Raw genomic sequence first — 13,986 nt, 5'->3', positions numbered from 1 at the left:
ATCAAAAAGGCATGGCTGGATTCAGGAGTTTTCTTTCCCATTCTTCATTTATTTCCCAATGATATTATGGGTATCATTCCTTGTTGGGCTTTCTTCATAGTAGGAAAATGGCCACTGGAGATCTCAAGCCTAGTTATTTAAGACTATGGCTTCCATATATCAGATCTCATTGAAGGATTCTGATTACCCTTGCTTGACTCTAATGCCTATTAATCATTTTGTCCGTGAAGACGTAATACTGTACTCAGATTGGCCCATCTTGGTCAAATACTGACCCTAGGGGTGTGGGGAGGTGGAGGGCAAGGCACCATGACTGGCAGCCCTACTAGAACCATGGACTTGGAAAGAGGTGAGGGGCTTAGAGGAGCTATTGGCAGACAAAACCAACATATCCATTTCTTATATTGTTTCTAAACTTCTTCATATCTATAAATGTAAACGTAGACTTGCCCCTCTTTAAGATTGTGAAGTAAGAAGTTTTACTTTCTTGCTCCCTTATCTCCCCTTTCTGCATGCTTCTCCTTTCTCCCAGACCTACCACCACTGTCCAGCGACCTAATGTTCTCGCTAATCTGTTTTCTATCAAAACCTACTTTCAGTTAACAGGAGTTGAAAAGAATCCAAAAAAATCAAATTAAGACCCAGGACTCAAATTACTTTCCTCCATAGAGTTGGTTAGTTTTTAATCGAGGACAATCATACAAGACTAAGAAAGGTAGAATTTGAAGGGGAAGGGGGACACTTGAGCACCTTCAAATACTCCCCTTCTACTAGGAATTCATTTTTTCCCCCTTTAGATTGCTAGTAATATCTTTAGTGAAAAGAATGTAAGAGATGAATAGAACCCAGGATCACTAACTTGAATCCTGTCCATTCAGCTAGATCCCCAGAGGAAATACACATGTAGAAGACAAGGCTAGCCAGTGCATGCTCTTTATTACCGTGAGGCTTTTGCCCAAACCCCACTATTTAACAAAGCAGACAAAAGTGGTCAAGAGCATAGGCTCTGGAATCAGCCCAACCTTTGCTCAAAAGTGGCTCTGTCATTTATTACCTGGAGTCTTAGTACCTTGACTATAAAATGGGGATAGTAATTTCTACCTCATGGGGTGCTGTGAGGATTAAAAATAAATAAATAATGCATACAGACTGCTTAGTTCAGTGCCTGGCACAGAGTAAGCCCTTATATTGACCTTTTTTTTTTTTTTTTGCGATACGCGGGCCTCTCACATGCTGTGGCCTCTCCCGCTGCGGAGCACAGGCTCTGGACGCGCAGGCTCAGCGGCCATGGCTCACAGGCCCAGCCGCTCCGCGGCATGTGGGATCTTCCCGGACCGGGGCACAAACCCGTGTCCCCTGCATCAGCAGGCGGACTGTCAACCACTGCGCCACCAGGGAAGCCCTAAGCCCTTAATAAGTGATAGTCGTTTGATGATGTTGATGACGATGAAGGATAAGAAGGAGGAAGAGGAGGAGGAGGAGAAGAAAGGGAGGGGGAGGAGAACAGAAGAAAGTGGAAGGAGGAGGAGAAAGAAGAAGGCATCACCTTCTTACCTGAAAGGCCAAATCACATAAAAACCTCCTTTTCACTTGGCTACAAGTTGGTCTTAGGACCTAAAATAATGGTCATCAAAAATTGTTGTCCTTATACCTCCAAAATAATTTTTTAAACTATGAACCCTGTCATGCATTTTTAAGTTAACATCTAAGGGTTTTCATTCTGAGTTTAAATAGTTATGAAATGATATTCCTGGCATTTTAAATACTGGCATTTTCAAATACAATTTTTATGTCACTTTTAGCTACCCAGTTGTTAGTGTCATTCACTCTCTTAATGTCCAGGGTTCCCAAGCCTATACCAAAATATCAAATAATTATTAATTATACCTCTTTTTCTTTTACTTGGAAGCAACTTATTTAATCTACTAGACTCAGGGAGGGAAATTTTAAATTTGTTAATTTCAATACGCCTTTGCCATTACCATATGCTTAAAATATAATTTCATGAAAATCTCAGAGCTACAGATTTCACTCATTTATTTCGCGGCACATATCTGTTACTTAATTTAATTACCAAAGCCAGCCCTTATTGCCAATCAGATGATTTTTTCTATAGAAAAAAGACTAGGGCTTCCCTGGTGGTGCAGTGGTTGAGAGTCCACCTGCCAATGCAGGGGACACAGGTTCGTGCCCCGGTCCGGGAAGATCCCACATGCCGCGGAGCGGCTGGGCCCGTGAGCCATGGCCGCTGAGCCTGCGCGTCTGGAGCCTATGCTCTGCAACGGGAGAGGCCACAACAGTGAGAGGCCCACGTACCCAAAAAAAAAAAAAAAAAAAGACTAATATCCTTTTTAATTGATGTATACAGGCTAATGACGGGAAATCAATTCTGAGTATATGACGTATACATACACACATACACATACGTCACATATCTATAGACAGTTGACCCTTGAACAACGTGGGTTTGGACTGCAGGTGCACTCACACGTGGATTTTTTTCAGTAACTGCACACTACAATAATACATGATCCCCGATCCCTGGTTGGTTGAATCCAAGGGTGCGGAAGTGCAGTTACTGAGGACCAATTGTAAAGTTATACATGGATTTTCCACTCCAGGGATGGGTGGGGGGGCTACACCCTAAACCACCCTCCCACCTTGTTCAAGGGTCAGTTGGACAATACATTCATAGTTTGGAGAACCAAGTCCCATACCAATAAAAGTAGGCTGTACTGCGTTTGGCTCTCAGGCCCCTTTCCTCTTTTTTCTCCCCTTTCCTCTTAAACCTGCATCAAAGTCCAGCACAGTATCGATCTGACAACTCAAAGAAAAGGACAAGAAACTGAGAAAACAACCCATTCCTGTACTAATGAGACACAAACAGTGTCTCGCTTGTGTTGGACACCTACTTGGGCAGGTGAGGCTTCCCTTACATGGCAGTATAGGCCAAAATGCCTACAACTGTGTGAAATATCAGTCACAGAGAACTGAAATTCAAAACTAAATTATATTTTAAACTACTGTCTAGGAATAAAAGGTACAATTTTACTACTGCCAACGTGTCATTTGATGTAATTCAATTTGATATTTTGTTATTAAGTCCATGAACCAACAGATTTCAGTTATTTCATGATCCTTCTCTCAGAAGGACACCTGTGGGAAAGGGACGATTTGATAATGCATGTCAAAATCTTAAAAGAGGACTGTAATTGGGAAGGGATGAGGATGTATTCTGGAGGGCCAGTAATGTTTTATTTCTTGACTTGGAGGGTGGTGGCTACACTGTAGTTTATAACTGTTAAAGTATTCATGTAAGTATATTGCACAATTTCAGAACTGTTGCAAAATATACCTACTCAGTTATGCACTTTAAATAGTTTCCGCCAAATTTAAACAAGATATAGGAATGATTTTAGCTCATTGTATATAACAGTAAAAAATGAAAACTAAAAATCTGATAGTGAAGGTTTGGTTAAATAAAGCATAGTATAGACATACATTGGAACACTATGCAGCTTTTTGAAAAGTATGTATAGATAAATAAGTACTGAAATAGAAGTTGTTCATACATAAGGTGAAAAGCAAATTGCAAAAACTATGTTCAGGGCTTCCCACCAGGGAAGTCCCAACCAAAGTATTAATAGTGGAATTGGAGGAAACTTGCTCAAGCCTCTTAGATAGCCTCATCCACCAGAAGGCAGACAGCAGAAGCAAGAAGAACCACAATCCTGCAGCCTGTGGAACAAAAACCACATTCACAGAAAGATAGACAAGATGAAAAGGCAGAGGGCTATGTACCAGATGAAGGAACAAGATAAAACCCCAGAAAAACAACTAAATGAAGTGGAGATAGGCAACCTTCCAGAAAAAGAAATCAGAATAATGATAGTGAAGATGATCCAGGACCTCAAAAAAAGAATGGAGGCAAAGACTGAGAAGGTGCAAGAAATGTTTAACAAAGACCTGGAAGAATTAAAGAACAAACAAACAGATGAACAATGCAATACCTGAAATGAAAAATACACTAGAAGGAATCAATAGCAGAATAACTGAGGCAGAAGAATGGATAAGTGACCTGGAACACAGAATGGTTGAATTCACTGCCATGGAACAGAATAAAGAAAAAAGAATGAAAAGAAATGAAGATAGCCTAAGAGACCTCTGAAACAACATTAAACATAACAACATTCACATTATAGGGGTCCCAGAAGGAGAAGAGAGAGAGAAAGGACCCAAGAAAATATTTGAAGAGATTATAGTTGAAAACTACCCTAATATGGGAAAGGAAATAGCCACCCAAGTCCAGGAAGCACAGAGAGTCCCATACAGGATAAACCCAAGGAGAAACACACCGAGACACATAGTAATCAAATTGGCAAAAATTAAAGACAAAAAAATTATGAAAACAGCAAGGGAAAACTGAAAAATAACATACAAGGGAACTCCCATAAGATTAACAGCTGATTTCTCAGCAGAAACTCTACAAGCCAGAAGGGAGTGGCATGACATATTTAAACTGATGAAAGGTAAGAACCTACAACCAAGATTACTCTACCCAGCAAGGATCCCATGCAGATTTGATGGAGAAGTCAAAAGCCTTACAGACAAGTAAAAGCTAAGAAAATTCAGCACCACTAAACCAGCTCTACAACAAAAGCTAAAGGAACTTCTCCAAGTGGGAAACACAAGAGAAGAAAACGACCTACAAAAACAAACCCATAACAATTAAGAAAATGGTAACAGGAACATACATATCAATAATTACCTTAAATATGAGTGGATTAAATGCTCCAACCAAAAGACACAGGCTCGATGAATGGATACAAAAACAGGACCCATATTTATGCTGTCTACAAGGGGCCCACCTCAGACCTAGGGACACATACAAACTGAAAGTGAGGGGATGGAAAAAGATATTCCATGCAAATGGAAATCAAAAGAAAACTGGAGTAGCAATACACATATCAGATAAAATAGACATTTTAAAATAAAAAATGTCACAAGAAACAAGGAAGGACACTACATAGTGATCAACGGATCATCCAAGAAGAATATATAACAATTATAAATATATATGCACCCAACATAGGAGCACCTCAATACATAAGGCAAATACTAACAGCTATAAAAGAGGAAATTGACAGTAACACAATAATAGTGGGGGACTTTAACACCTCACTTACAACAATGGAGAGATCATCCAAACAGAAAATTACTAAGGAAACACAAGCTTTAAATAACACAATAGACCAGTTAGATTTAATTGATATTTATAGCACATTCCATCCAAAAACAGCAGATTACACTTTCTTCTCAAGTGCGCACGGAACATTCTCCAGGAGAGATCACATATTGGGTCACAAATCAAGCCTCAGTAAATTTAAGAAAATTTAAATCATATCAAGCATCTTTTCTGACCACAACACTATGAGATGAGAAATGAATTACAGGGAAAAACCGTAAAAAAACACAAACACATGGAGGCCAAACAATACGTTACTAAATAACCAAGAGATCACTGAAGAAATCAAAGAGGAAATCAAAAAATACCTACAGACAAATGACAATGAAAACACAACAATTCAAAACCTATGGGATGCAGCAAAAGCAGTTCTAAAAGGGAAGTTTATAGCAGTACAAGCCTACGTCAAGAAAAGAAAAATCTCAAACAAACTAACCTTACACCTAAAGGAACTAGAGAAAGAAGAACAAACAAAACCCAAAGTTAGTAGAAGGAAAGAAATCATAAAGATCAGAGCAGAAATAAGTGAAATAGAAACAAAGAAAACAATAGCAAAGATCAGTAAAACTAGAAGCTGGTTCTTTGAGAAGATAAACAAAATTGGTAAACCATTAGACAAGATAAACAAAATTGGTAAACCATTAGACAACCATTAGACAAACCATCAAGAAAGAGAGGACTCAAATCAATAAAATTAGAAATGAAAAAGGAGAAGTTACAACAGACACCGCAGAAATACAAAGCATCCTGAGACACTACTACAAGCAACTCTATGACAATAAAATGGACAACCTGGAAGAAATGGACAAATTCTTAGAAAGGGATAATCTTCCAAGACTGAACCAGGAAGAAATAGAAAATATGAACAAACCAATCACAAGTAATGAAACTGAAACTGTGATTAAAAATCTTGCAACAAACAAAAGTCCAGGACCAGATGGCTTCACAGGTGAATTCTATCAAACATTTAGAGAAGAGTTAACACCCATCCTTCTCAAACTCTTCCAAAAAATTGCAGAGGAAGGAACACTCCCAAACTCATTCTATGAGGCCATCATCACCCTGATACCAAAACCAGACAAAGATACTACAAAAAAAGAAAATTACACACCAATATCACTGATGCATATAGATTCAAAAATCCTCAACAAAATACTAGCAAACAGAATCCAACAACACATGAAAAAGATCATACACCATGATCAAGCGAGATTTATCCCAGGGATGCAAGGATTCTTCTATATATGCAAATCAATCAATGTGATACACCATATTAACAAAGTGAAGAAGAAAAACCATATGATCATCTCAATAGATGTGGAAAAAGCTTTTGACAAAATTCAACACCCATTTATGATAAAAACTCTCCATAAAGTGGGCATAGAGGGAACCTACCTCAACATAATAAAGGCCATATACGACCAACCCACAGCCAACATCATTCTCAATGGTGAAAAACGGAAAGCCTTTTCTCTAAGATCAGGAAAAAGACAAGGATGTCCACTCTCACCACTATTACTCAACATAGTTTTGAAAGTCCTAGCCCTGGCAATAAGTTAAGAAAAAGAAATCAAAGGAATCCAAATTGGAAAAGAAGAAGTTAAACTGTCAGTCTTTGCAGATGACATGATACTATACATAGAGAATCCTAAGGATGACACCAGAAAACTATTAGAGCTAATCAATGAATTTGGTAAAGTTGCAGGATACAAAATTAATGCACAGAAATCTCTTGCATTCCTATACACTAATGATAAAAAATCTGAAAGAGAAATTAAGGAAACACTCCCATTTACTATTGCAACAAAAACAAGAAAATATCTAGGAATAAACCTACCTAGGAAGACAAAAGACCTGTATTCAGGAAGCTATAAGACACTGATGAAAGAAATTGAAGATGATGCAAACAGATGGAGAGATATACCATGTTCTTGGATTGGAAGAATCAATATTGTGAAAATGACTCTACTACCCAAAGCAATCTACAGATTCAATGCAATCCCTATCAAATTACCAATGGCATTTTTTAAAGAACTAGAATAAAATATCTTAAAATTTGTATGGAGAAACAAAAGACCCCAAATAGCCAAAGCAGTCTTGAGGGGAAAAAACAGCTGGAGGAATCAGGCTCCCTGACTTCAGAGTATACTACAAAGCTACCATAATCAAGGCAGTATGGTACTGGCACAAAAACAGAAATTTAGATCAATGGAACAGGATAGAAAGCCCAGAGATAAACCCATGCACCTATGGTCAACTAATCTATGACAAAGGAGGCAAGGATATACAATGGAGAAAAGACAGTCTCTTCAATAAGTGGTGCTGGGAAAACTGGACAGCTACATGTAAAAGAATGAAGTTAGAACACTTCCTAACACCATACACAAAAATATACTCAAAATGGATTCGAGAACTAAATGGAAGACCGGACACTATAAAACTCTTAGGGGAAAACATAGGAAGAACACTCTTTGACATAAATCACAGCAAGATCTTTTTTGATCCACCTCCTAGAGTAGTGGAAATAAAAACAAAAATAAACAAATGGGACCTAGTGAAACTTCAAAGCTTTTGCAAAGCAAAGGAAACTACAAACAAGACGAAAGGACAACCCTTAGAATAGGAGAAAATATTTGCAAACTAATCAACGGACAAAGGATTAATCTCCAATATATATAAACAGCTCATGCAGCTCAATATTAAAAAAACAACCCAATCCAAAAATGGGCAGAAGACCTAAATAGGCATTTCTCCAAAGAAGACATACAGATGGCCAAGAAGCACATGAAAAGCTGCTCAACATCACTAATTATTAGAGAAATGCAAACCAAAACTACAGTGAGGTATCACCTCACACCAGTTAGAATGGGCATCATCAGAAAATCTACAAACAACAAATGCTGGAGAGGGTGTGGAGAAAAGGGAACCCTCTTGCACTGCTGGTGGGAATGTAAATTGATACAGCCACTATGGAGAATAGTATGGAGGTTCCTTAAAAAACTAAGAGTAGAATTACCATATGACCCAGCAGTCTCACTACTGGGCATATACCCAGAGAAAACCATAATTCAAAAAGACACATGCACCCCAATGTTCATTGTAGCACTATTTACAATAGCCAGGTCATGGAAGCAACCTAAATGGCCATCGACAGACAAATGGATAAAGAAGATGTGGTACATATATACAATGGAATATTACTCAGCCATAAAAAGGAACAAAATTGGGTCATTTGTAGAGACCTGGATGGATCGGGAGACTGTGATACAGAGTGATGTAAATCAGAAAGAGAAAAATATCATATATTAACACATATGTGTGGAACCTAGAAAAATGGTACAGATGAACCAGTATGCAGGACAGAAATAGAGACACAGATGTAGAGAACAAACGTACGGACACCAAGGGGGGAAAGTGGCAGGTGGGGGGGGGAGGGTGGTGCTGTGATGAATTGGGAGATTGGGATTGACATGTATACACTAATATGTATAAAATGGATAACTAATAAGAACCTGCTGTATAAAAAAATAAAGTAAAAATCAAAAAAAATAGTGGAATTGGAATTTTGGTGAGGGTTTTATTTCTTTTTGCTTACTTATATTTTCTAATTTTTCTAAATGAACTTTACTATTTTGATATGAAAAAAATTATTTTTAATTTTTAAAATCTCATCCTTGAGTCAGCAGAAATCCCTGTTGGCATTATCTCAGTTTTGATCTTTTTATTTTTTTAATAAAATATACATTTTACAAGGATGATCGGTTCTCTTCACAAGCCCTTATATTTTGAAATATTAATGTATTTTGTTTATTGACAATTGGGGTGGAAGTAGACATTTTCAAGTGTTAAGGTAACTCCATATTTTAAGTTTTAATCTCTTTAAAGACTATTTTCTGAAATGAAAATTGATACTGAAAAAAAGAAACCTACTTGATGTTTTTAAAAACTATAGTTTAAAAAAAACTAATTTTGGCAGGATTGGATGATATTTTTCTTTTACTCTATTTTTTTAAATTGCTTGTTCACAGATTCTTCAATCTTTTAGACAAAGACTTAATTTAGGAGTGATATTCAAGTTATGAACTTCATCTTTACTATTACGTTATTAAATTTTCTTAGAGATACTTAGTGTCATATTTTCAAGAGGAAATACACTCATTTGTAAAACAGGAAACGGACAAAATGCTCCGTGAAATGCACTATTGCTGCGGTTAACTACGTTAGCCACTGGGTGGCTCCACCTTTTCACTCCATTCACTATCTGGTGATGGAAGTTTCCAATGAAAACAGGAGATGAAGGAGGCTTTATTTACAGAATGCTTATTTGGGAACTGATGCAGCATTTACATTCTAGACATTTTATTTAGAAACAGTTCTGCTCATGTATGGAATATTTTCTTGTGTTCTTTGATAACTGGGCATTTGACTTGCCAGGGAGGGGAAGGCAAAGCTGTATTTTTTTCCTTTATATCACATCATTTCCTATTCTGATTTTTTAATCAGAACCAAAAATTCTTCATTTATGACATCTTGTCTATTTTGATAGCTATTATTTTCAGAGTCCTATAATAAAATGACTCAAGGAAAAACAAGAAATTACCACTAGTCAGGAATATCGTATGTTGGCCTTTTGGAAATGTAGAAAGCTACATTGCTGGTAGCTTCTATCTCTAAGAGATGTCATTGTATTCTGGTAAGGGCTGGTGAATAGAAGAAAGAGATAAAAATAACCCACAAAGATATAGAATTGGATTCTGGATAAGGGATCTCTAAAGCTAACTCTCCCTGGGGTCACAGATCTACACCTTGCGACTGATCACAATTTAGAAACTTGACCTCAATTTATATTTCTAGATGCCATTACATTTGCATTTTGTGCATTTATGATAAACTTTTTCTCCATCCTGACTTCTTTTATTCTAATTTTTCTACCCTAAACCTATTACTTCTGTGTTTTGGGTTCCTTTTGCAATCTCCTATCCCTATTTTTATCTTTTTTTTTTTCCTGTCCCTTTTCATTTGCTAGGTTGAACGTATAATTTCTGAATGACAGCCATTGTTTTAAAAATTCTACTTTAGCCCTGAATCATTCCATCAGAGGAAAGAAATTCCAGAAATCCAACAAATGGTTGAGAGATTGAGGTGCCCCTAAATGTGAATACAATTAAATACTTGAGCTAATAATCACTGTTTTTTAATAAATTAGCTGTATAACTAATTTCCTTATGTCCTTGGGGGAAACTAATGAATGGTGGAATCAGATGAAAAACATTTGAATTCAAACAACAGTGAATTAGAGAGAGAACATGTTTTTGATTCTAAACTATAAATAGAGTAACTAAAAACAGAACTTGGTGTAGATTACAGAACTCCAAGTGGGAAAGTAGAATTTAAGTATCAAATTCACCTTATCAGGAAAAAATACAGTCATGAGTTAGAGAATACATCATTTAGAATATATTCAAATAGGGAACTTCCCTGGTGGTACAGTGGCTGAGACTCTACACTCCCAATGCAGGAGGCCCAGGTTTGATCCCTGGTCAGGGAACTAGATCCCACATGCCGCAAGCAACTAAAGATCCCATGTGCCGCAACTAAAAATTCCACAAGCTGCAGCGAAGATCCCACATGCTGCAACTAAGACTTGGCACAGCCAAATAAATAAATAAATATTTTTTAAATAATAAAATAAAATAAAATATGTTCAAATAGATGAGTAAGAAGTAAGGTAGGGTCTTGGATCCTAAGTTACAGAATTAAAATCATGGAATTCAGAGTTCTCTGCAGAAGGGGAGAGGAGTAAAGAATCTGACTGCTGATCGGGGAGAGAGGATGAATCTCAGCTATCCTCCTACTGGAAGACAAATCCACACAAAACCCTACAAGCCCAGTCACGGGTCAAAGCCCTTTTGTGGCTATCACATACATCAATTGCACTATCTCTCCTGTCGAAAAAAGAGTATTTACAGAGTGTGGGAGCCAAATGGCAGCAGCCACTTCCACCCCAGAGGCTTCATTATCTCCCAAGGCTTCTGGGATTAGACTTAGGTTTTGTTGAATCAGGCTCTGCAGTGGCTGAGCTCCATGGAACACCAGTTTATATTTGAGTTACATAACTCTTGAATGGGGCTAAATCTTAATATTCTTCATCTATAACTAGACTTGTGTAAAGATTTAGGTTAAAAACTTATTTAAATATTCCTAAATGTCTAATGTATTGGTACAGATATGTTATCCCCTCTTTCTGAAATTTGAGTCCATCATTTTTTCCTTTTTATTTTAAGAATGAGGTGTTTCCAAAATACAGAAAACTATAAAGAATCATATAATCAACTTCCAGTTACCCAGTATCCAGCCAAGTTAATTTTTTTTTCTTTAACATTTTTTTTAAAGACATTTTATATATTTATTTATTTATGGCTGCATTGGGTCTTCGTTGCTGCGCACAGACTTTCTCTAGTTCCCTTGAGCAGGGGCCACTCTTTGTTGCGGTGCATGGGCTTCTCATTGTTGTGGCTTCTCTTGTTGTGGAGCACGGGCTGTAGGCGTGCAGACTTCAGTAGTTGTGGCACGTGGGCTCAGTAGTTGTGGTGCATAGACTTAGTTGCTCTGTGGCATGTGGGATCTTCCTGGACCAGGGCTCGAACCTGTGTCCCCTGCATTGGCAGGCGGATTCTCAACCACTGTGCTACCAGCGAAGCCCAGCCATGTCAAATTTTAACATTTTCCTTATTTGCCTGATCTCTTTACCTAGAATTTTTTAAAAAAACATTTAAAACATTTCAGGTACAAATGAAATCCCTTGTAACATCTCTCCCGACCCCACTCCCTATCATCCTGTCCTAAAAGTAACCACTACCATGAATTTGGTGTTTATCATCCCATGTATGTTCTTATATTTTGCAATGTAAGTATGTATTCCTAAACAAAAACAAACAAAAAATATATAGATAAATGAATGTTTTAACCTTTTATAAAAATAGCACCACACTGTGTGTGCCTTCTACAATTTGCTTTTTTTACTTAATCTCATATTTTCAAGATTTATCCATTTTGGTACATTCACCATCAATCTTTACTTGTTTTAATTTAGACCCATAGCTCAGTTTTCTCTGCTTTTGCTTAAATTGTTGGACAATTTGTCCATATAGAAATTTACCATCTAGTGGAAAGAGTGAAGAATATTTTGAAACAGACAAATTTTTTGAAACATAGCTATGATTTTAATCCCATCTGTTTACCGTGGAGAAACTGACTAAGAAAAAAATGTATATTTTCACACTTTCTCATGTAGTTTTTAAAGATGACCTGAGCTATTCAAGTAATTTCCCAACAGTTCTTCTATTTGCTATGAAGACCAATAAACATATCACTGAGCTGTTTGACTTGGATAAGGTGGAGAGATCTCATCCTAGGAGTTAGTGAGTGGTCCTACAGTCTAGTCCTGACTCTGGTATTTTTGGCAATTTATTTAACTTCTCTGGACTCTAGTTTTCCTCATATATAAAATGAATCAGTTGGACCAGTGCATCTTGGTGCTAATTTTCAATGATCTATGGAATATTTAAATAAAAATTATAAAGGCTTAAAATTTAAGTCATATGCTTCACTAGAATTTCATTTTCTGTATGAAATAAATTTTTATTACAATACTTTGATAAGGAAAGTACATAATGTATGAATACCCATTCTTTAAGGACATGGACTATATTTAACTATTTAAATTCATATGTATGTATATAGTTATAATTTTGCCTTCATAACACATTTTGTTCACACCTATAATCTATTTACTTCTGAGTCCTTGGTGATAGCCCCTACCCCAATTATGACATTGCTCTTATGGGGAAATAGGATCCACTGCCATGATCCATTTCATCATGTGGATTCAGGAGCACATTGTACGGACTCTCTACATAGGCAAATTATAAGGACTATGGATGTGAGCATATGGTGTTAGAATCACCCTCAGATTATTTGGCAGTTTCGTTTAGTATTCCTGGGCCCTTCAAATACAAGGATAGGGCTCTTTTATTAAAGCTGCAATCTGCAGAATCCTCCCTCGATTTTTTTTTTTTTTTTTTCGGTACGCGGGCCTCTCACTGTTGTGGCCTCAGCGGCCATGGCTCATGGGCCTAGTCGCTCCGCGGCATGTGGGATCTTCCCAGACTGGGGCACGAACCCGTGTCCCCTGCAGCGGCAGGCGGACTCTCAACCACTGCGCCACCAGGGAAGCCCCCTCCCTCGATTTCTTATCAGAAAAATAAAAACATTTATTTTAGAGGATTTCTAAATTCCTAATTGCAGATATAAATAACTATCAGTTTGGAAAATGGCTGAGTGTAATCAAAAATATCATCTTCCTTGTAACATTGGAAGTTTTGTAGTAACCAGAGATGCTGCCCCTCTGCCTCCCTCCTCCTCCTCCTCCTACTAACTCCTGTCCACAATTCAAAGGAGGCAATAGAAAATCCTTTTAAACCGTCATTTAGCTAGAAGTAAACTTAAAAGTGTGATCAGGAATAGAAACAATGTAAGTGCTTAAAAGCTGTGAAAGTAAATTTTGATGATTGCCCAAGTATCTAGTAGCTTTTGTGTCAATAATCTGCTTAAAAAATATAAATTTAGGGCTTCTCTGGTGGCGCAGTGGTTGAGAGTCCGCCTGCTGATGCAGGAGACACGGGTTTGTGCCCCGGTCCGGGAAGATCCCACATGCCACGGAGTGGCTGGGCCCGTGAGAC

General features: G+C 37.4%; 1 long non-coding RNA gene across 1 annotated transcript in view; it reads left to right on the top strand.

Moving 5' to 3' along the window:
- The window catches only part of LOC111179655 (uncharacterized), an 80,594-nt gene that overhangs the window by 11,687 nt on the left and 54,921 nt on the right, over positions 1-13,986 (top strand). The gene's annotated exons all lie outside the window — the stretch shown is intronic.

The sequence above is a fragment of the Delphinapterus leucas genome, chromosome 9, assembly GCF_059928025.1.
Source record: "Delphinapterus leucas isolate spDelLeu-1000000601 "Yukka" chromosome 9, BTC_Dleu_Yukka2, whole genome shotgun sequence".
Lineage (NCBI taxonomy): Eukaryota > Metazoa > Chordata > Mammalia > Artiodactyla > Monodontidae > Delphinapterus > Delphinapterus leucas.
The sequence above is the reverse complement of the archived record's forward strand: the minus strand, read 5'-3'. Positions and strand labels throughout refer to the sequence as shown.